The sequence below is a fragment of the Lagopus muta genome, chromosome 5 (assembly GCF_023343835.1).
Source record: "Lagopus muta isolate bLagMut1 chromosome 5, bLagMut1 primary, whole genome shotgun sequence".
In the NCBI taxonomy this organism is placed as follows: domain Eukaryota; kingdom Metazoa; phylum Chordata; class Aves; order Galliformes; family Phasianidae; genus Lagopus; species Lagopus muta.
In genome coordinates this window covers 7,079,753-7,104,392 of record NC_064437.1, presented here as the reverse complement: position 1 = coordinate 7,104,392, position 24,640 = coordinate 7,079,753, and the positions used below count along the sequence as shown (strand labels likewise).

The 24,640-nt window shown below is 42.3% G+C and overlaps 1 protein-coding gene and 1 long non-coding RNA gene across 3 annotated transcripts in view; both read right to left on the bottom strand.

Annotated features, from left to right (window-relative positions):
• BEND5 (BEN domain containing 5) overlaps positions 1–24,640 on the bottom strand; it is an 851,759-nt gene that overhangs the window by 243,408 nt on the left and 583,711 nt on the right. The gene's annotated exons all lie outside the window — the stretch shown is intronic.
• LOC125693194 (uncharacterized) overlaps positions 9,017–24,640 on the bottom strand; it is a 58,770-nt gene continuing 43,146 nt past the window's right edge. Inside the window, exons 2-3 of the long non-coding RNA XR_007377010.1 lie at positions 10,635–10,753; positions 9,017–9,424 (exon numbers count right to left, since the gene is read on the bottom strand). This is a non-coding gene — a long non-coding RNA (uncharacterized LOC125693194). The remainder of the gene's footprint in view (positions 9,425–10,634; positions 10,754–24,640) is intronic.

Below are 24,640 nucleotides of genomic sequence, written 5' to 3'. Positions count from 1 at the left end.
AAACAGCCTCCAGTACAGTCCAGCTTCTTTCCTGACTGTTTTGTCCAGCTCTTGCCTGCTTATGTAAGTATTTATTTTAAAGTAGCAATTGCAAATCTGCAAGCACTATGCAAGGACTGGAAGGAACTGCTCACATCAGTTGCCTTCTCCACCCAGACAATCATGTCAGATGAGTCAGGATCAGATAATCCCTTAACAGCTTTCCTCCTTTTTTCTCTGCCCCTTCACACAAGCGTTTCAAAGTGTGTTTCATCTGGCAGAGATGTCCCTGTCTAATACCAAACTGGCTGGTGTCCATCAGCACCCATCACGAGCTGAGCATCCAGAGTCATGTATAAATAGCGCTGCCACCCACAACAGATGAGCAAAGCCTCATGAAAGAGAAAATCAATTTGCTACACCTATCCATAAAGAAAAACAAAAACAAAAAAATACAGATTTAAGAATCTAGTCTCATTTTTACATCTTGCTATATTTAATTTCTAAGCATCAGATGGTCTACCACACCGCTGTCACCTCATGGGTGCAGAGTAGCTACAGCTTGGCGTGTGCTTCCTGCCTACTAGGGAGGCCCCGGAACACACCGTTCCTTAGCACCAGACTCTAAAACAGGCCTTTAAAAATGACATTGTATCCTACACATACTTCGGGTAAATTGCACAGATTTATTTTGTTTTCTAGCTCAGAGATAGCCAAATGAGTGATTCCATATGTTTGTAACCTTTCCCCAATCTGTGGCAGATTGCTTTATAACCGTTTGCAGGCAGCTGATACATCGAGGGCTTGCTCACCCTGTGCAGTGGGAGCAGTCTTGTCAACTCGCAGAGCCTGCTGTCCATATGCAAGCCTGGGCCCTTTCCAGTCTGCTCAAGGGGCCTGGTCCCTGCTGAAATATTCCAGAAGGTCTCATTTAATCACAGCAGCTATAACACTTGTCCCTGTTATTTAGCTTACAGTGCACAAAAAGACAGACCGAGGTGTGGTTACAGTGCTGAAGAATGAGGGGATAGAGAGAAACAAAAAATCACAGAAGAGTACAGGGAGATAATAAAGCTTAAACGTGTGTTAAAAGAACACAACATGTATTCAGCTAGGAAGACCCGACATAACTTGCTTATTGACTTCATAACAATGTACACAATTGTGAACTGTCCCAATGCTTTTTTAAACTATAATTCATAGTTTACCCGGCACTTGGCTGGGCAAACCGAAGCCCTGCATTCTAAGTGCAGGAAGAAATAGCACTGCTTTCAGATTTCACAGCTACAGCAAAATATTCTGCTTGTCATCTCTTTGATCCAGCTCATACCAACACACACAGATACCCCAGAGAACTCTCCCTTGACGGGATAGAAAGAGCAAGCCATCAGCTGGAGAAAAAGGCAAGATTCAACACTGTCTTCATTAATCACAGGGGCTACAAAAAAAAAAAAAAGCCACAGACCCACCTCTGCAAAAAGAAAGCATTAATGTTAAGGGAACAGTGCGTCACGAGAATGCATCATTAGATATGGCACAAAGCACTTTGTGGTGGGTGGATATTTGTGCTAGGAAGTAAGGAACAGGACAATTTAAATATGAATTTGGCACATGCATCAGCTCACTTCATTGACACAAACCATTTGAAAAATACATCAACAAGCAATCAAGGAAATGTTCCAGCTGGGTTTCTGTGTCTGCTTCTTCTGAGGCGTTATTATCACTGAGTCTTAATTCAGGGACACTTCAATACAAGACAGAGAATCTGATGTCCAATGTCCTGCTGATTAGCTAGCAGGTTTAGCCAGGAGACTTAGAAGATTCCCTTTTTGAATAAAAAAAAAAAAAGCCAGTTGCCAGCACCAACTGATTGGCATTAATGCAAATAAGCAATTCCAGAGTCACGTGTCAGCATCCCATTACTGCATTACATTATGTAAATCAGCCTCCAAGAAAATGCAAATAGACAAGAAGAGACTCTAGTCTCAGCAGGCATCACACTGTCAAGTGCAGCCCCAGCTGCCAGCCCCTTGTAGGAGTTAACACCCCATATCCTGCAGAACAGTCTGCACTGGCTCACCATTTACTTCTATTCCTTCTCTGTTTTCTCAGCATTAAGGGCTGGCACCTGGGTACTGAGGAGTGGGGGACTAAGGGAACTCCAATACTCAACCCATGCCTTTAGCAACTAGCAAAATGGAAAATGCTACCCCAGCATGCGAAACTGTGCTGGCCATCCTGTGCCACCTCTCCTCTCCCAAATCAGGCCTGACCAAGCCCAGAGAAGTTTCATGCTCCAAAATATAAAGTGAAAAACACAGATGGAAAAATACTTCTTTAATGCTTTCCTGGGAAGAAGAAATGTGCCCAGCACTGAATTCTCCCATTTAGATGCATACTCAAACTACCCTACTACCTGCTTTTCTTCACGTCTTATTTGCTCAATCTAACAGTGACTTTTGTTTTAAGAGATCTAGGTCCGACCTAATTCATTCTCCCTGTTCACCCTAGGTGTGACCTCGATGCTCCCCTGCCTTTCACTCTCTATCTGCCCAGTGCTCTTCTACTGTTTTGTTCTTTCTCTGCACTGGGCTGTGCTAATCCCATCTTTGAATCCCTCCACTGACTTCATTTAAAACACAATAAACCTGGATTTCTTTCTCAACACACAGAAGCCTAACCCCACCAGCAGCTTGGCTCTCATCATTTCCTCCTTCTCCTTGTATCCCATGTTCCCTTTAACACTCCCAATCAGCTCTTTGCTCTCTCTCAAAGCCCTCCCTTGAATGCAGCCCTTTAACACGTTAAGGATGTCTACTTGTTAAGTGCCTGATCACACTTCTTCCATTTACATCTTTCCAGAGAGACACTGCTTCAGCATGGACTTGCAAACTAATTGTAACAAAAGAGCCACGTGTAACTTTAAGACCAAGCTTTGATGATCTGATCCTTCCCAGACACTGCTTGGATGTAATATTCACCACTCTGCTCAGCAGTCTAGAGTACTGAAACAGGGACTGTGATTTCCTGTTTCATAAGGCACAGACCACACTGTCAGGGCCTAATAAATACTGGGCAATGTTTCATGTCCCTGTAATTAATTGCATCATTTGACCCATATTGCGGAAAGGGAGGCACAAAAGCACTAGACAAGAATCTTGCTATCTGTAAAAAACTGATCAAATTCAATAGCAGCATCCAAGAACAAGAACACTTAAAGAACAAGAGATTTTCAAAGACCTCATCATAACCTAAAGCAATCCTACTGCAGGAATTACATGCTCTATTCAGTCAGAGAAAGAAAGAAAGAAAGAAAGTACAGAAAAAAAAGTTCTGTCCAAAATCGTATTTGTATTATACAAAACGCATTGGTGGGCATAGTGAGTGGGCAGAAGAGAAGAGAGAGAACAGAAAAAACCCTTGTTTTTGCTGTGTAGCATATTGTACTTGTTTTTTGCAATTCAAGATCTTGGAGTCTTTTCCCTGTGGATAACTGTTTCACATATTGCAAGAAGAGTCAGGAACTCTAGCAGCAAAATTAAATGCAAGAAAAGTAAATGAAGCAACAAAACAAAGAGGAGATGCTTTCACGCTACCAGGACAGACAAAAGACTTTTCACAATATATTAAGCAGCCAGGAACTTCTTTTTGTATATCGTGATAGAAGATAGAACTTACCCTAATCTTGTCCTCAAAGCCTACAATCACACTGCAATGCCAGTGAGCACAGCTTTGACCACATAACACCAAACCCATCAGCTTTAGCAGGGCTTATTCAGTCAGTCATCAATCCCTCGAGTCCATCAACAGCTGATATTCACAACCCTCCATACTGAGTTGGCATGGGAAAAGTTTATTTTCAGCGGGGCATCAGTATCCACATAGAATGACGCCTCTAGCTGTTTGTCTTGTTTTCATGGAAGAGAGTGGCTTACTTCCATTTTACTAATACATGTACAAAGGTCTGAAAAACAGATGCTGGGAGGGACTGTCAGTATGAATGGCAGCAGCTGCCATTGGGAGGGTTAAGCACCATTAACTGTACTGATATTATCTGAGTGTAAGTCACTCAAAGGGAGGCAGCAGAGTTGCAGTCTTGATGACAATGTCTTCAGATTTCTTTCAAGAGTAAGGAACAAGAAGAAAAGAGCATAGTCTCAGCAGAGGGATGATGAACATCTGGTCTGAGGCAGACGACACTCTGGAAGCGATGGCCATGCAAATCACCGTCTGTACAAGCTCAGAACAAAGAGCACACAGAAGATGATATCTCGGCTCACGCTGCCACTTAAATGGGATCTGCTAAGAAGCAAACATGCCATTTTCATCCGCACCAGATTTGTTTTATGACATGCTGGGCTTGACTGAGCTTCTCAGCTAAAGGCATGAAGAATTCCTGAAGCCAAGGACATTAGAAGGTGGGACACTGTGCCTGCCAAGTCCCTCCTCCTACCAGGATCTGGAGGCTCCCAGCTCATTCCAGACCAGTTGCAGCACATTGGGCAACCTGCCACATTGGCCCTTCTCAGACATCAGCCGAACATCATTAGGATAACTACAAATCCATCCACAAGTGAAAAAAAACCAAAACATTGGTTGCTCCAAAAGTAACACCTCCCATTTATTTCTATGGAAACTACAACAGATAGAAAGAGAGCAATAATGCTATTTGATAGAGCAATTCCTTAACAACAAAACACTGTTTTTCAACCTAGCAACCACTATTAGCCAGTTTGTGTGGATGAACTGATTGAGATGCTCTTCATTTTGTGGTGTAACAGATGTGCAATCATCTGGAATGTGGCTTGTCTTTCACAACTGCTGAAATCACTACCTTCCTCACTGTGTTCACATCCACTGTTTGGTGTCCATACACATTCAGCAAAAGCTGATGAATATCAATGGGCACAATCTTTTTCTGCATGGAAGAGTTCAATGCCACACCTTTGCTTCATACACACTTTTATGTCAGATGCCGTTTTCTTAGGCTGCTACTTTGCTGCCATCTGTTGCACAGCAACTAAATGGAATGGAATGCTGGTGGAAAGGTTCAACCTCTACTGCCATACCGCCACCATCTGCCTCTTTAATGGGCCAATGTAATAAAATAGGAGGTATTACTTTTGGAGCAGCCCTCATACATAGTGCAATCAACTCTCTCCATCTGTTCGGGCTTTAGTTTGAACCCATGTTTCAGAGACACCTTAAGAAGAGAATCAAGATTTAATCTGAATATCCAATAAAGTATGGGGCATGCCAAGATAGATAGCAAGGAAATCTAAGCTATAATACCAGCCACAAGCAGGCAAGCAATTGCATGAGGTATCTCATTAAATCTAAACAGCGCAGTAGCTACACATTTCATAGCAGCTGTAAAATCAAAGAGTTTGGAAGATATTGAGCTGGGTATCAGTCAGCACAGAAGATAGAGATTGGGCTGGCAGGGAGAAAAAAATAAACCTTACTTTGAGAGGAAGACAAAAAAAAAGCTTTTGTGACTGGGAGAGTAATACAGTACAGTGATTCCAAAACTCCTGGAGAACAACTAGCAAACATCTCTCACCCTGGGTCAAAGCTACAGCTTCACCCAGATTTCCTATTATTTTCACTCATCCATTGCAGCTGAAGACTGCAAGAGTTGGGTTCCATTTCCAAAACAGCACCACTTTCCCTACTAACGTCTTCCAATGCTTTAAAAATCTACACATAAGGAGAGAGACAGGCAAACAGCTCATGAGCAGCCCTGAGCAGAAATTGCAGGGATTGCTCTGCACTGCTGCCTTTGGCTGATCAATCCTTGCTCCAAGCTGTGTGCCCTCAGGGTACAGACATTGTTTTACAGGCAGAACAATGTGGGAAATTTGCAGAATAGTTTGTTGTCCCCATAACTGCCAGTCCAATACTGAGGATGTAAACACATAGCATGTCTTGAATTAGGGTTTACTGCTCTGAGTGGCAGCTGAATCAACCCTCCATGTTGTAAGCATGTCCATTGCTCCCAGCAAGGCCCCTACAGGAAATTTTGATGGTGGTGGGGAGAAGGCAAACCCCCATGAAAGGTCTGAGCAAGAGCAAAAATTGCAGTTCACCACCAACACGAAAAACCTCAGCAGCTGAAATTAGATCTGCACGGGGCAAAATGTGTGTCCCTGTCAGCTACACAAGCCGAGAGACCTTGCAGGTCATATAGGAAAAGCCTTTTTCCCAGCAGATTCACATCTCATCACTGACCAATGCAGACAGCCAGAATAGTACAACCTTCAGCTGGAATCTCTAGAACTACAGTTAGGTCTTCCCAAGAGCTCTCCCATGTAAGCTTCTCTGATTTAAGAAGAGCTGAATCCAAATTGCCATCTTCAATTTGGGCAGAGGAAAATATCATAAAAGCATCCTCTCAACTGTTTTCCACAAAGACTTTAGAAACTCATTTTTGAGACTACCACCTTTCAGATTTGGTTAGCTGATGATAATCAGCAACTCCAGAAGTTGTGATGGCACACTATGGAGGGGCGGAATAAAAACAAATCACGGGAATAAAGCCTTAAGGACTCAGAGTTGAGTACTTAGGTTGAGGACTTGACAGGTGCTGCCCACGCAAGTACAATTTGTATAAGCACTATCCAGTGGAGCAAGCACTGTATGTCTCAGCTGGCAGCTGAGCGTAGGGACGTAAGTCACAGGAAAGAGTTGTTTTCTGAGCCAGCCATCACACAGAAGTAACTCTTCGTGGAGTTTTTCACATGCATTGTTAAAGCTGAATTGTTGCTTGAAGGTACAGAGCAGAAAACCAACAAAATCAAAACAGACTTTCAGAAGGGCAAGGAAATATGCCAACAAATACACTACACAGGGCTTCACCTTGTCAAGATTTTGGCATGCACAGCCTTGAAGAAACAAAAAAATCACCTTTTGCCACTTGCTCTAAGAAATTTCACAGTCCTCTGAAAACGTACAACGGAGTAGCTTGTAACGTCAAAGCTGATAAGCAGTCCCTGGATGGAAGACAAGGCAGCTCTGTTTTGCACCGAAATATTTTGTCATGAAACCAATCAACAGCATTAATGGCAAATAAACTTGTTCATTAAAGGAAAGTTCTTTCTGCTCACATTCTCTGCGCTGGCAGCTGGCCTCCCTGAGATTGCATACTTCAAAACTTAGCCCCAGAGGAAGAAACTGGGGGGAACATTTTTCTTTTTATATAAATAGGCATAGTTTGATTTAACCTCAGAGAAAAAGCCATAGATTTCCCAGCTAGCCAAATTATAACAACACATGGAAACTACATTGACATTTGGACTAAAGCTTGTTTATGTTTAAAAAACAACAACAACAACAAAAAACAACGACAGAACTGACTTTCTCACTGTCATTCTGCCTCTGGCAGTAGTCTTCCAACTAGATCCAAAATACTTAGAAGGAAAAAGGTGTTGTAATAAATGAAGACCTCAGAACATTCCTGAACATCCAAAGTATGGGTTATTCTTCCTAATATCCCTACCAACTTCTCCTGCATTCAGCAGCACATTCAAGCCAAAACAAACTCTTTGGTTGTCTTTCCTACTAGAATATTAGTTTCACTGCAGAGGTTAAGAGGCTTGTCTGAGAGAAAGAGAAAAAAACCGAGGAGCTGTAAGAATACCTATTGGCCTAACTTGGACAGAAATGTTTCATGCACTTTTTAACTTCTAATTCCCTAACTGAATTTCAGCAAGGTCTCTTGGAGAAGGATCAGTGGAGTTCCTAATCAAAACCACGACATGCAAAAAAATAAAAAAGTACCATTTCTGCTTCCCGACGTGAAATATTTAGTGTAAAATCCCATGAGCTGCAGTATAATGACATCACACTAATGGAAGATGGAGAGAAAACCTTCCAACAATTAAAAAGATCCTTGCTGAGAAAACACACGGGAAATAGTCACACTGTCATTTATGCAGCAGCCACAGCACATCGGACAGTACTGTACAGTACTGCGTGCCCATTTGTCTCGCTAATGGGCTGCATCAGGAAACAATGAAGACCATAAACTGAAGGAGGTATTTTTTGTTTGCTTTCAAGCAAAAGGGTAAGGTCAGTTAAAAAAAGACACTATAGTACTACCCAGAGCTGCCATCAGAGCCTGTTCCAAGTGCTGTTCTTCCCTCAACAGTCCCTGTGAAAGCACGGAGCAGCTCTGAAAACATCAGAGATACGCCAATGCAAAGGAGAAAAGAGCTGTGTGTAGCACATGTTTAGTTTTCTGACAAAACCAAAACTCACGCAGACCAGCAAGCAAATTTTTTTCCACCTTCTGCATCTCTGGCAAAATTGCTGATGAGGGTCCGGTTCCAAAGCCATGACTGCCAATATGATATCGCAAAAGGCAGAAAGAGCACAGCTTGAGCTTTGGATGCCAGGCTGAACATTCAGCACCAGCAGGTACAGAAACCTTGACTATAAACCTGAGCAAATCTGATCTGGGAGTTCACTGATGGAGAATAAATATGGAAGAAAATGACTTCAAATTGTATCTTCTGAAAGCATGAGTTGACAGGACAAAAATAACAAATGCAATAGGTACCTGACTGCCACCGTTACTTTTGTTTAAGCAGAGATTGCTGCAATGTTCAGGAGCTGCATAAAAGACTCTGCAATATGCAATCAAGTCACAGGTCTGAAAACACACCAAGAAACATCCAGTAACTTTCACAAATGATAAGAGCGGAGCAGATAAAAGAAGTAATTACATCTTCTTTGAAACTCTATTTAGCTATTTTTAGTGCTTTAATCATGGGGCCAATTCTTTTACCTTTCTTCGCATCACATTATCCTTTACTCTGCAACTATTTTCACTGGCAAGGCTACTGGTAAATTAAAAGCTACTATTGAGCCAGAGTTAGGGGAGTCAGAACCTGTCCCCAAGCCTTTTAAATCAGAAGCAGAGACTCTGACCAAATGCTGTACCATTGGTGGCAAAAAATAATAATAATAATAATAATAAATAAAAATAAAAATCTCACACATCTCTTTACTTGTTGGTGTGATGGATGTGGTCCAGAGCTGGAGGATAAGGTTTCTCACTGTGATTGTTAGCCGGTGGCTCTCTCCAGGGCTATGTTAATCAGACTGAGCTAGATCACAGTCTGATGCAGAGAAATACAGATGGCTATTAAGGATTGGACTGGGACCAGCTCATTCACAAATACTATCAAGCTTTCAGACACCAGAGCCACTCCTGGGCAAATCCCAGAGTAAAAGTGAAAATATTTTCTGAACAGTAGGCTTTTAGCATGAACTTCCATATCTAAGTCTGCCATGACTGCCAGGCTTGGGAACAGCTCCATACATTGCTCTACACTGCTTCAGTGGTCTGCATCAGGGTAGAAAGATCCAGAGCCAGCGCAGAAATCCTCTTGATGGCTCTATTTTGTGTTGTGGATACATCAGCATGAGTCCAGCAGCAGCCCTGGGATAAAAGAGAACAAGCTAAACCCTAAGAGCAGGCAGGTCAGATCTACTTGAATTTACTTTGGAGACTTGTAAGATCTGGCTGTCAGTGCAGAGCCAGGAGATCATCATCAGCGTTTCAAATAAGCATCAACATTTTTCAGACTTTGTATTTCACCAAAACATGTCAAATTTGGATTAGATTTCAACTTCAGCACTTCATCCCTCTCCAGATTCAGATACTCTCACTCAGCACAGTGCTTTCAGCCCCGCTTGCTCAAGTAGGGAGAGCTGATTGCTCTTGACTGTTTCTTCTTCAACTCCCAAGGATTTGGCTGTGTGCTACTTTAAGGGAAGGAGGAGAGGAGCAGAAAAAGGAGCAATATAGGAAGCAACCAAAAAGAGGATTAGTGTCCCACTCTGCTATTGGTTAATGACTGTTTCTGAAAGAAGCTATCTTTTATTCCTTTTTTTGTTAAAGCCTTTTTCATAAAATAAGAAAACCAACCCATGCATTCTGGAGATGATTCTAAAATAAATAGCAAAAAGAAAGAAAGCAGGTTTAAATAACTGAACATGATAAAGCACAAAACACAAAGTCTGCTCCCCCAGGAAGCAGGTGAAGCCTAACCAAAGCTGCAGAAGTTGTGTTCAGGGACAGTGCCACCATGCCAACAGCATCTCCTCTTTCCTGAGGGTGTCACTTAATGAAACACAGGGAAGATGGAAAAGCAGAGGTGGAAGGACTCTTTCCCCTTTGTCAGACTTGCTGAATTTAAGCAGCAGGAGCTTTCCCCAAGGTTGAGAACCTTTCTCCCCACTTCTACTTTCATCTAACAATGAAACAATTTCTTAGTGCCAGAATCAAAATAAAAATGGGCATCACACTGATGTGCTGTGGGCCAATGCAGGGCACCCTGGCCCAAGGGAACGTGATCCAGATAAAATGGGATACACTGGAAAGCATGGGATTGCAGCTTCCAGGTTGCCACAGATAAGGTAAACAAGAATGATTCTGAACAACTCTTACATCATATAGAACATGGGCAAAGTGAAATTACTTTGCTCCGAGGAGGGTTTCCTGCCATAGCCTAAGTTACCACCAGCATGAATGAGGTTTGTGAATTAACCACAGTCACGGCTCTGCTATGCACTGACCTAAGTCAATTGAATAAATGGGATATTATTCCAAAACTCATTTTTAGAAGAAGCCATCTGACAGCTGTTACCTTGCAAACTGCTGTGTAGAAACAGGTGCAATGTGAGCAGAAAGAGCTTCAGTTTCCTTTCTTGCTGAGTTGTAGCACCCAAGGCAGATAGTTACAGTGAGGACTGTGCCTTCAGAGAGCTGGAAGAAGAGGTGTGGAGACCCAGTAGTCTTTCCATAGAGAAATACTATCAGCAGCCAACTTATGTGGTGAGCAAACAAGCCTTGCAGAAATCAGACCTCAAGTGTTGCATGGCTTAATTACATTCTGCAAGGTCTTTAAAGATCATTAGCTAGAAAAGCATTGGAAATGCACACTGTATTACTTAAAAGATAATATATATATACATATATCTTTATTGAGTTCAACGAAGCATTATGAATTAAAAGAAGAAAAAAATAATCATCATCCACTTAAAAGGAATAAAGCATCAAACACTTGATTCAGAACGTAATCACAAAACACCACAGTATTTACAAACCATCCTTTTGAAATCACACACAGAAAGGGCAGATGCATCTGGATTCTCAAAAGAAAAGAGTAGCTCACCCACTTGTTTTGAGATTCTAAAAGGATCAAAAGGGCCATTTTAACGCTCCAAATGCTCTACCGAAAAACAAAAAACAAAACAAAACAAAAAAACTCCCAAACATTTCAAGCAGGCTGGATAGAAAGGAAAAAAAAAAATGATCAGACACATGCTGATTTAGGGAGATCTGAGTGCAGAAACTTGCAAGCGTTTCCACTGAATGCAAAGCAGTAATTAAATGCTTCCTATAGAAGAGAAAGGTTGTCCCTTAGACGCTTCTGTCAATCTGCATTTAACAGACACAGCAGCCTTCTCATTGAAGCACACAAGCGCTCCAGTACTTCGTTGAAATGACCTTAGCTGTCAACCCAGCCTGTCCTGTTCAATATCTGTAGCTCTGCTCAGTGCGTTATGTGAACATGCGTGGGGATGAGAAGATGCAAAAACAGAAAAGCATGATGAACAGGCAAACCATTGGCCCCAATTAAAAAATTAAACAGGTGTCCTGAGACTGTCAGCCTGAAGATGGAGCATCTACATTTAATTAAAGGGATAAGTTTAGCAGAAAATGCCACTCCAGCTACTGTCAGAATGCATGATTAATTTGTGATAAAATATCCAGCACTGTCTAACAGAAACAGACGGCTGGGGGACACATATTTACACAATCACTTGTTACTTCTTCAAGATATTACCAATGACCCTGGGCTTAGCATCAGTGCATTGAAGTCAAGAAGAACAGATGTGAGAACTTCAAGTCTCACGACTTGCTGGAGGCATTTCGCAGCAGCCCCACGCGATGGCACAATGAAGCCTGGAAGCAAAGATAAGCAGTGGGGTCACCTGCCTCCTCCCCCGTCTTGGTTCATCTGTCCCTCTCCCCACAGTGATGCGAGGGCATGGCTCTTCCTTAAGCTCATCAATGATGCAGGTTCCTTCTAAGTGATTCCTTATCAACTAGTTTCCCTACCACCAACGGCAGGTACTGCACCCGCAGCTAATCAACCACACTTTCTATTAGCAGATTGGGTTTTTCTTTCCCCCACATGATTGATATACTCTGCTACTGAGATGTTAAAGAGCTCGGTTATTTCTGCTCAATCATAGAGACTGTTTTATAAACCATTTAGATGAGATAACATGCAGAACCATATCTTGAAGTCTCACTTCTGCCTTGCTGATCAAAATTACAATTCCATAGTCCTTGTTGTTTCTCAGCTGATGAGAGGAGCTGGTTTTACTTCTAGCTCCTGGGACTGCAGGTAAGACTTCCAGAACTGTAGCATTTTCTTCCCAGGGAGGAAAAGTTGCCTTGTGCTGACTTAGGTCACCAAAATTTCCTCCAACCTGCAGATACAGTTCATGCTTTATTTCATGAAGATATGATGGAAAAGTTTGACGAATCAAGCTAACCAGGCTCTGGGGATGACACATTTATGGAACTTATGCTGAGTTTTTTTCTTCCCTAGATTGGTGCCCAGCATACCAGAATAGATAAAAAGAATCTCAGAGCTCTCAGCATTTCACACAACAGTTATTTTCAAAAATCAAATACCCAGTTCTTTTCATGCTAGTTAACAAACACGTGAGACTTGTACTGAAGAAGTCAAACTCTTTTAGAAAAGAGACTATTATTTCCCCAAAGACAAAACAGTACAACTAATATTCAAGAGGATATTATCTGATACAGCTAACATCTAGAATTCTAGTTGCTCAGCAAGCCCAGGGAAAAAATAAAAGTCAGGAATCACTGCCTTCAACTCTGCTTGACGTGAATAATTTCCTTCTACCCCTACTCACGGACATGGTCCTAGCATAAGACTTCTCTTCAGGTTAACTTCAGCAGAGATTGTTAAGACTCTACTGAGTTAACTTCAACTGCTTCATAGATGCAGACAGACAGCCACGAGTCACAGTATGATAAACGATCACAACTTGTTCTAGCATATGTCCTGTACATTTTGTGTTTGTATAGGTTTTGATGTAACCATCTGCACATTCAGAACATCTAGGCAGAATGACCCTAGTTTCTCTGTAGCTGCACAAGAAGCCTACACCTTCTTCAAAGAGCAAGAGTTTGTTCAGAGCTAGACATACGGATATTTTCAGATCTGGAATCTCAGATGGATGACTGTCAGGCTAAATGCAGACCGTGACATAGACCTAGTTAAGATTTTTTATAACTGTCTTTGGATTTCCCTTAGCTACTTATGAAGAGATTTCTTTTAGCAACCTTAATCAGAGTGCATAATGCCTTTAATAAGGGACAAACAGCTACCTATCAACTACAATCAGCAAGGATATAACCTGGAATACTGCTACTTCTACTTTCAATAGATAAACACAGGGAGAAGTAGATAATACTATTAAAAATATATATCCAGGCAGGGAAAGTTTGTAAATACAGCTGTACAAATCACAAATGTCTGCATGGCTGAACTACTCTCATTTGCTCCTGAAAGAGTTCTAAGGACACAGGATGTGAATTTGTGTGATACTAGCACTGCCCAGCCCCAGCTGCATGAAGACGAGGTGTCCTCTTATACCTTGCTGCCCAGAAGTACTAACCTACAAAGGAATGGCACAGAGCAGCCCTTCAAATGTGCATGGTGTTTTCGGAACCTGTGTCATCAGCAGTTACTTGCACACTTGGATGCTTACATGAATTGATATGATGTTTAATACAAAAACTTATACAGGATGATTTTGGGGGGTTAAAGATTCCCACTTCACACAATATAACTTTTCCTTGATGGCCATGTTTAGCAGCATTACAGGGCTCTAGCAAGCATGAAATTAACTTCTCTGTGTGTCACAAGGCTGTCTATTACCAGATCTTTTGGCTCTTCTTCTAACTGTAGGACACAACAAACCTCCAGGCATAGAGAGCTTCAGAACTGTGGGCACAATCCAAATACTAGAGAACGCCAATAAAGGGAAACAAAGGCACAGCAGAAATATATACTCAAGAGGTCATCCGATAACTCCTTGGAGAGTCAACATATATGTTATTATTACCTGAGAATGAACTGGGCTAACTGTAGAGTTTTTGTCTGCATTCTAACTGCTAGATTACCGTTCTGCTTCCATTTGCCTCCAAAGAAAAAGGGATTTTTGCAGGCTTTCTGCAGTTCTCGCATTTTCAGTAATTAAACTTATCTCTGAGGGAATCACATTTAGGATTACCAGGTTTCCTATCTCCAGGCTAATAGGGTCAAAATGCTTAGTTGCCCTCCTGCCTGCCAGTTTATTGCATTTTGCTAATGGATCATTTCCTTCCATGGGGATAACATATTGGCTATTAGGTGTTCTCTTGTTGCACTGCAATTTTAGGTGGTCAGGAAGCAATAATAAGTGCTCTTGTTATACGGGAGACTTTATTGCCAAATTAAATAGAGTAACAAAGCAATAGAAATAACTTCTTACTCAGTGTTTGCTGTCAAAGACAAGATGGACACCTGTAACTCACTCAGTAGTTCTCCAGTTTCTACCCTGCTTATGCTCCTTTTTTTACTGCACTTGTAGTCCCAAACCACAGTATTGCTCAGCTGACCGTACTGAAATGTCCGTACCATGGAAGATTCCAAGTTCAAGGGGTTTCTATTTAGTTTAACTCTTCTCCTGAGAAGCCCTGCACCTGCATTTCCTCAGCATTATTCTCGCCCTTATTTTGTTTTTCCTCACACTTACTTACCTAACTTATCTTACTGCAGTAGTCAAAATGTCTGAGCAAGTACACATTTCTGTATGTTAGAAACGGGGATGAAAAGACTAAGGAAAAAAAAAAAAAAAAGAAAATGCAGTATGCAAACAATCCATCTGTACAAAATGGAGTTTGTATGCAAAATGGCATTACTTAGGCCATGTTCATACTCACAGAAATTGCAATTTCCTTCCACTCTCATCATTCCAAAGCAACTTTTACATGACAAACTAGAGCTGCAGTTGTATCTAATACATTCAGGTCTTGATGCAAAAAATGGGATAATAGTGACTTGTCCCTCCAAATGTTGATTTTCTGGTAGAAGAATTTAATATTACTCATTAGACACTACCAAGTGAATGAGTTAAACTGATAGAGTTTCTTTTCAAGGGTTTTATTTATTTATTTATTCATCCCCTTTAGTTCTTCAAGGCCATTACATTGCACAGAAAGTAATAATCACTTATCAGGCTCTCCACTTTGCACAGAGCCTTATTTCCATAGAGGTGAAAATTTAGTAGTTCACTCAAATGCTCTTGTTTTAAAGAATTTGGTGCAATCAATGTGAACCTCATATTTTTGCCTTTTTTTTTTCTTTTAATAAAAAAGTCCTCTAGCCTTTTTTTTAAAAAAATAAATAATAAAAAAAAAGACTAAAGACAGCCAATCTGGCAGAGTTTCCATTCTCAAGAGCTCAAGACAAGATGAATTAAAGTTAATTGGGGGTAAAATGAAGCACTTTAAAGTGCATCTCTGGAGCTCAGAAAACTGGAATAAGCACAGAAATCTATTCAATTATCTGTGACTGTGAGATTTGTTTTGTGGAAACCATAGTACTCAATCCACTTGTTCTTACTGCTCTTTGTGCCCTGATCCCATCAGACATCACAGGCTAAGCCCTCTGTCTGGATCAGTACTACAGTTGGAGAGTCAACAAAACTCAAACTTGGGCTCCATAAGAGATGGTTGTTCAAACAAGAGAGCTTCTCCTCAAACCAGTCACCTTGCTGGCATCATTTTACTGATCTGACTGAAGTGAAAAAGAACAGAGAAGAAAAAAAAAAAAGACATTTTAGTGAAGACAGAACTGAGGGCTTATTGTTTCTGCAAGAAGAGAACCTAACTCCACAGGCCAGCTGCTACCCAAGTTAATTCTGATTTCTTTTGTTCTTTTCTACCGAACACAAACTTACAACTAATACTAAGCAGTTTGGTCAAAAAACCTAAACTATACCTTTCACCCCAGAAATGGCTGCATTTCAGCCTTGGCTGGAGCAGCTGCCACATAGACAGCGGTACCCCAGCATAACAATGCATAACAAATGCAGATCCCGCTTGCACGCACATACCTGGCCCAGGTCTAACCCTACTGTGATGTGTTCCCAGAACTCTGCATGGGCTGCTCAGCTGTGCAGGGTGAAGGGCAGCAGCCTGCACTGGGCTCACGGATTGGCTCAAACATAGTGCAAAGTGGAAGTTTGGCAAATTAATTTTTTTATCCCACCTAATGGCATTGCAATACAAATGAAATGTGCCTCAGACTGGTCCAGGCAGGTCTTTGGCTACAAAATAGATTTATCACACTGCATACAATCTATGATTTGCTCTGGGATCTCTCTGCATGAAATCAAAGTCATCAGCATCTTCTAAATATCCTCAAAGAGTAGAAAGACAAGGAATAATCAGATACAGATTTAGCTCTTGATGGGATCCTGATTTAGGCATCTTGCTTTTCATCCTCATAGCTTGCAGCAGGTGAGCTGATTTGCTCTCTTTCTGACAAATCTGCACAACTGGCCAGGTTGTTTTTTTGTTTGTTTGTTTTGCTTTTGTTTCCTTGTTTCTCTCTCTCTCTGTTTCTGTTGGTAGTTGTGTGTGCACATTTGTCTTTGTTTTTGTCGAGCAGGCAGCTAATGAGAATAGGGGAGGTAAGTGAGAAGGGAGCTGCTTTGTGCCCAGTGCAGGACTCTGCCTCCTGAACAGCTCTGTTCTGCAACTTACTGACCAAACTCCCACTCCACAGAAGAGGCTTCAGGTGCAGATGTGCCTGGAATAGGAAATAAGAACTACTGCAGAGAGGGAGGGCAGTGGGGGAAGAGCTGTTCCTGGCCTTTCTCACACCTTTTGACTCAGCTGGATCTGTAGGTCTTACCTGCTTCTTTGCAGTTGCCTTCTACAGAAGGTCAGGCCATGAACTAAACTTCAAGGCTGAATTTCCAGTTACGAGGAGTCTGGACATCAAGTGGTCCTTCCAGGCCACACATTAATCCAAGGTAGAATGGTACAGCTACAGGCGTGACTAAAGAGCATGCAGCAGCAAACAGGCTATGCAAGAGAGAGCCTTTACTCTTTCAAAAGCTCAGGCTATGAACCAGAATGTCTTCTCAGGTTATACTATGGGTAGACGAGGATTAGCACTGCCAGTCAACTTGAGTTTAAATATAATGGTCAACATCTTAAAGGATGCCAAGTCACAAACTGCTGTCACGACAAAAGGGTAATTTCTCCAGCTAAATTCTTTGGTAGGCAGAACCCTCAGCTCTAACCTGCAAGCTGACATGTGATGCAGCAAATCATGCTCTGGTTAAAGGAAATCATCTTGCAAAAATGTATTGAAATGACCCCAGGCTCATGAAGTATTGATGGAAGGTCTTCCTTTAAGTTCTTCTTTGCTTGAAAAATAATAAATGTTCTTTTTTCCCCACTTCCTTTATGTGGTTTCCCTTTGATGAGTAATAAATAAAAAGGCAGTTTAAAACAGAAAACAAGTGCAAAGCCCTAGATCTGAAAGGGACAAAGACTCCATCTGTTACAGAGAAATCCAGCAATCCGAGTACGAGCACAGAGCCCACCTGCCAAAAAGGTTTTATGTTTATGTTAAGTGGGGCTTTAAGGAACAGAAACGTTCTCACAGATAAAGGCAGCCACAAGAATGACTAACCGAGATGCACAGACAATAATTCCCTCCTTTGATTTCCTTTGCTGTCACCCACTATCGGTTAGACATCTGAATGAAAATCAGCTTAGAAACTTTGATCCCTTTAAAAACAGAAAAACAAACCCCATAATCCAGAAATCCCTAGAGGAATATAGAACTTCAGTGGCCTCCTACTCACTGCCATAAGTGTAAGGCTGCAGCTGTGAGGAGGGACGTGTGGGTCCCTGTCCTCCACAGCAACCCCAGGCAACACACAGGTGTCCTTTGCTCAGACCCACGAGGGACTCTGCTCTTCATCTCCATGAGGAACATGGCTCTCCTCATCTCTTGCTGCTTTGTGGGCTTAAAGGAAAGGGAATTTACGCCTGGTCTTTCTCTGTGGAGGATTAAGCAGATAGCTCTACCAAACTGGAGAGCCCCAAAGACTTGAGGTCTTCTAGACAGATCTGTTTTCCACCTCACTGTGTTTTGGTCCCAGTATATCCAGGCTCTTAGCTTTCCACCTTAAGTGATTTCCCAAACGTGGGCGAAACCACTGTACCTCTGCGCTCCCCATCCTTGGGTACTGATGCCCCAGAATAAACACTAACACTGTGCATAAGTATAAGTAACTCCAAATTGCAGAGCATTCAATTGCTTCAGCACAAAAACTCAAGATCTGCCATGAACCCAGAGAACAACCTGCTCACACAAGTGCCATGGAGCTAGAGACTTCACAAATAACCCTCTGGTCACCCCAGCAAGCTCCTGCTGGGCCCAGGATGCTAACGCATCTCAGGAAAGCAAGCTGAGCTCTAGAGCACGGAGCAGGAGCATGACCTATGGTCCTGTTCACAGTTATTTCCTCCAAGCTGGTGCAAAGCCATTTCGTTTAATAGCATTGGCCTTGACTTACCCCAGGCAGCCTCCCTGCAGAGCACACAATCAGCATCTGAATCAGCTTCACATGCTTCCTCTCCTCAGTGACCTCCTGGGCTGGGCTCCCGACCATCCCATTAACTTGTCCTTAGGGGATGGAGCCACACATGAAATACCTGAACTTTCCAAAAAAAGCTCATCACATCCATGGCCACTAAGCATAATGTTTCCTGCCTGTGCCCTCCACATAGCCAGATGTCAGACACTCAGGTCTGAAGCAAACCTCATTTTCCTTCTCTTTTCCAGCACAGCAGTCCTATAAATGGCTTCTCCCTCACCCCAAAACAAGCTAATAAATACTACTGCATTCCTCCAGGCCTTGTAGAGGGCTCAGCCACCAGAAGCCAGCCCTATCTGCTGCAGATCAGGTGCCTCCTCTCCTCAACAGGCAGCTTATGGGTGCAACGTGCACCCTAAATGATACCCTTCAGAAGGGCTATGGGGAACAGCCCCTTCCTCCAGCCCCCATGCCCTGCAAAGGGGCACTGGCCCCAGTGTTACAGAAAATGAAGTGCAGCTCTGAAAAACAACACGCTTTAACACCCATGCACCCTGACCATTAACTATAATTGTATTCTACATCAATCACATGAGTTTTCCCCTTAAACGTTATTAAGTATAATTTCTGCTATGCAAATAGTTCCAGCTTCATTAATGGATTTCTGGTTTCCAGTAGAAGTTACTCTTTGATGAATGTCTCCAGATGTCAGTATCTGAAAAAAGTATTGGGGGGAGGAGGGAGGAAGAAAATTCTCTCTGATGCAACGTAAAAAGGTCCACTGGAGAGAGGGGGTTGGGAGAGACAGGAATATAATTAAAACAATTAAAATTCCTATCTCATGACCATTTACAGATGCTCTAAAGTGGCTCTAAATTAAAGGGAAATGTCACAGAACATGGATGCTTCTGCCAAAAAGCAGCATTAAAAATGACAAATTCCAAACAGCCTGAAGACTCTTGTTAAATCCAAGGAGCTTCACAGCTCAACCAAGGCAAACTGAGGGGTAGACAAAAAAAAAAAAAAAAAAAAAAAAGACCCAGCAGTCAGCTGCAGAAATGAGGGAGAGATGACTGGGGAAAAGCTATGGCAGAATAACCAGACAACATGAGACCTACTGATTTTTAGATGTATTCCCACCATATCAGAGGTCTTTTCTATTAGCTGGTCTTCAATGGTCCCAACCTTTCTGTTACAGCACTCCCAGTTATTGCTTTTTCCAGTTTTTTTTTTTTTTTTTTTTTTTTAAAGTATCTAAGTGGAAGACATCTGACATCCAATTTTGCTAAATGAAGATTCTACACATCCGTCCAAAACAAAATCAAGTGTCACAAAACAAGACCCCAAGTCTCAAATCAGTGGAGAGAGGAGGCTGTAGAGTCTGTATATGTTATGCTTTTTTCACTGTTTTTTCGTTTTATTTCTTTTTCTTCCCCCCTTATCTGCACTGCTGGGAAAACGCTCTTTTGAAATATTTTCTCATTTGTGCTGCGAGAAACCTCTGCTGGTGTGCTTGGGTTGAGAGACCTGTTTTTATTTGTTTGCTTTTCTTAAAATAAATAAATAAAAATGAAGGGCCATCTGCCTAAACTTCCTCTTACACTTTTCCACTTAGGTTTTCACTGGAGAAACTCAATTATAAGAAATACAATAAATATTTATTGAACTGGTGAAAGCACTAGCATATGCTGCACACGCTCTGTTTTCCTGGATATTTTTTTCCCCCTGCATCAAGCCCTTGTTCTGTCAGAATTGTTTTCATGTTAGTATTACTCAGTCACTCCCCATGTGTCAGTAAATGCAAAACATGCCTGCTGTGAGACAGAGAGCGCGGGTGCCACTTTGCAGTTCCTCGGGATGCGAGTTGGCACAAAGACAAAGCACACACAAAGGATGACAGGCACCACAGCCTGCTTTTCCAAACAACAAACTGTGGAAATGATAATACCTTGGGAACGGGGCTGGAGTGGGGGGGAGGATGCACATAGGCTTCAAGAAGACTGAAATTCAGTCGTCCTTGGTGCAGGAGGGGAGCTGTCTTGGTGGAAAGTGAACCCACGTGGCACAGCTGCTTCAGGAAAGCAACATCTGTGCGTGGGGTCAGGTATTACAGCCTGGTAGCAGAGCCTATTAAGTGGCCATCTGTAGATGGTTTGTTTATTTACGGGCATTTCAATAGCACAGCTCATCATTACCTAATAAATGTTAACGAACTTGGCCATGTCATGCTGTTGTAAAGGAGGCACGTTTTCATTCCCTTTCCAGCCGACAACAGGCATTAACTCTGGATGCCTTCACTTGCAGCCAGAACAGTCCCTCACCCCTGGAAGCCCGCCTGTGGATGACTCCAGGAGAGGGAGATTTGGCTCAGGCTGTTTTCTCAGTCCCTGTCCAAGTCACTGAGGGTCCAACTTCCAGAGCACTTGGGCATTGCTCAGCACCACTGGGCCAGCTGCTGGAGCCATGTCCACTGCAAGCACTGCAAGAACAATCAACTGAAGTCATCACCAGGGACCAAAGCCAGGCATCTAAAATGAAGAGCATGGACCTATATGATCTGATCTCACATCATACAGAAAGACCACGGTACAGTCCGGAAATTAGCTCAGCCTTTCAGCTCGCAGCACAGTGCCAGAAGAAATTATAGGACAGGAAATTATTGTTGACTGGATCCATCATTATTCTTTTACCATCTGTTACTTTCAGGTTTAGTGTTTTTCATAGCTCATGGATTAGTAGAGAAACGTAGCGTGGTTTTTCAGCAATTGCATTCAATTTTTACTGACCAGAAGATGAAAGAATAAGCTCAGATCTTGATCAGGGGTTCACATTCAATTCCCAGGGAAGATTGCTGTCATGAAAATTGTTACAGAATCATTAATGAGCAGTTATAGCAGAGACCTGTTTAATCTCTCATCCATCAGATGGCACCTTTGGCATTGCCATGACCCAGGCTTCCCACAACACCTGGTACTTACATAGTGGTTCACCTTCTCTAAGCACTTAATTGGCATAATAGATTAATGTTTATGGATTAGCTGACTCAGAAAGAGACCACCACATTCTGGGTTTCTGGTAACCCCTTCTTTTGGCACATAGCCACCTCTAGTTGCTGGGCAGGAACAGCTCATTGACCTCTCAGGGTTCAGCATTTTATAGGTTTTGAGCAATAGGCTATTAATTCTCCCACAGATGTCCATTATGATTAGACCAGTCAACATCTAACACTCAAAATGGCATCAGCTTTCTCTGATGGAAATGAGGAAAAAGGAGACACGAGGAAAGAACAACATTTAGGATACCTGGTCTAGTGGTTGGTGACCTTGCACATAGCAGGGGAGTTGAAACTCTATGATCATTGTGATCCTTTTCAACCCAGCCCATTCTATGATTCTACGATATTACTGAGGGTCAGGTGGCACCACCGACCTTCAGCTGGTATCTCCAGTAGATAGGATGCTATATGACACCATGATCATCCAGAACATTATCGAAGACATTTGGTGGAATTTCAGAGTAAGCATATACTCAACCAAGTCCTCAAATGGATTTGTTACCATACGTGCCCATCCATCCACTATGCTGAGCACACATTCATATTGATACCACTGTTAACTGAATCAGAACCAGTAAGCAGGTTTACTTAGCATGCAGCACTGTGTGTCTTCCCAGCAGAATCCTCTTAGCTCAAGGAAAAGCTATGATTCCTTTAGTGGCTGTGAAGAATTAGGAACCATCAAATGATGTGCAATGGGGTACTGGAGAAGACTCTCACAACAATCCCTTCTGACTGCTAAATCACGTAATCTCAGCAGTAACCATCCTCCTTTTCTACAAATAATATCCAAGAAAAGCTCAAGAAGCTCATTTAAGTTTGTGCTATACATTTATCTCCACCAAAAAGCCATTTCCACCAGGAACACCAACTACCCCATCTTCACTGCTGGCTCCAGCTCCTAGACTTGAGGCTTATCAGAAGACCTCCAGTGTTGAGAGGGAGACATACTAAGCCAGGTTCTAAAACTGCAAAACCAGTGAAGAAACTATGAAGAAATCATGGAAGTTTTCCAAAGCCTCAAATCACTGAAATAAGTGCAACCCATGTCCGGCACATAGACACACACACACCCGCAACACAGGCACCCTCAGCAAGCAGAAGAACACTGTTTTAAATGCCTGTGCTTCCCTCTTTCAGCAAAGCATACCAGCACCCTCACTTCAGTCAATGAACACTGTTCTTAAAGGATAACCACCAGCTTAAGAGAAGGCTTAGCATGCACAAATGCTGCCTGTAACAAAACACTTTAGGATAGAAATAATATTCTTAGGCACCTTCTTTGGCAAGGATTTAATAAGTGTGAAATCAATGTTATAATCAAATATAATACTCATTTCCTAGAATAATCCTCTGACAGAGCAGTTGCTATTTCAGCTGGTTAGAAACATTGCTCAAGGAATAGAAATTCCCAATCAGTAACCCAGGAGTCCAAGGCAGGGCTTTTTTTTTTAAAAAAAAAAAAAAACAAAAAAAACAAAAAACCCACACCTAAGGCAGTTACTTCCCTTCATCCTAAATGTTTACAAGTGGAGAAACACCTGTAGGAATTCTTCTGTTACCATCAACTTAAACATCGTGTTCTCCCAGCAGCAGATAAATAATGGATGATTAAGCTTTTGATGCCTAAACACTGATGTGCTTGGGATTAACAGGCAAACCTGTGCTCTTAAGGTGTGTTTTATATTTTATTTTTCTTATTTCAATAGGCAGGAGCAGGGAGGGAATTTCAGACTGTGAATCTCAGCAAGGGAGCACAGGAAAGACCTCAGGCAACATCCATGGGATGCTGCCAGTCCTAAGTGAGTTCTACAGGTGGGAAGCGTCTATCTTCAAAAGGCTCCCTGTCAGACAAGATAGATTTCAATGAGGAGATGAAACTGATGGGAGGTTTTCTTTCTGTGTCTGCTTCTGGCAGAGCAGACCTGCGCATGCGTGAAGGAGTTATGACTTGACAGCACATTGCAAATCTTTCCCTTCTGATCAAGGCAGAGCAGCTGAGACAGCCTCTTCTATAGCTGGCTTTTTAATTGAAAGATTAGAAGTTCTCTTATGCAGCTGGCATCAGACTTAGCATTTCAGAAAAGTCACACAGGTGCTTGGTAATCCAACAGCCTGCAGGATGGCCAGGATCACTACATGGGAGGGGAGGACCCTGGTCCTCTCACCACATCAACTTGTGCCAATGAAGAGCTCCATCCAGCTCCCCCATTACAGATGGTCTACCCCAATTTGTTGTAAAGAGAAAATTTTTCCGAGAGACATCTCAATTCCTATTGCCTAAGTGCCTCTTGGCACCAGCACTGCAGGACTAGGGCAAGGAGCGCAGTGCAGATAGCAGAATCCTGGTCTGTAGCTCAGGCTGAAGGGGCTCTGGAGACACGCATGTACGAGGCAGCCAGCTACAGCTTCTGGAACAAGCATGGAAGAGGGGATTGACTTGAATGGAGGGAGAGGAAGGGGCAGGCTGGCAGCAGTGCTGTAAACACTCTGGTGCAGCTTGAGCACCAGATTTCACTCATTTAACCCATCTTTGACTCCTGCAATCCTCAAGAATCAAGGATCCTCAAGCAAACGCTTCTTGGCCAACCTCTCCCCACAATCACTTCAGGACTGGGGAACTCAAAAGCTCAGACCATGAAGTCCTATCACCACTGCACAGCAGAGAAACAAAGTAACTGCCAGTATACACAGAAACAGAAACCAACAATAAACACCTTCACAGGAGATGGTCCCTGTCAAAATAAACTCAGATGCCCATTTCCACTTGTATTTGCACTGCCATGCACAGCCCAAAATGTTTCCAGACTCAAATGATTCATTATTACAAGGAACAGACAAAGAACATGAAGATAGCAACATTAAAAATGAAGATAGTGTCATTAA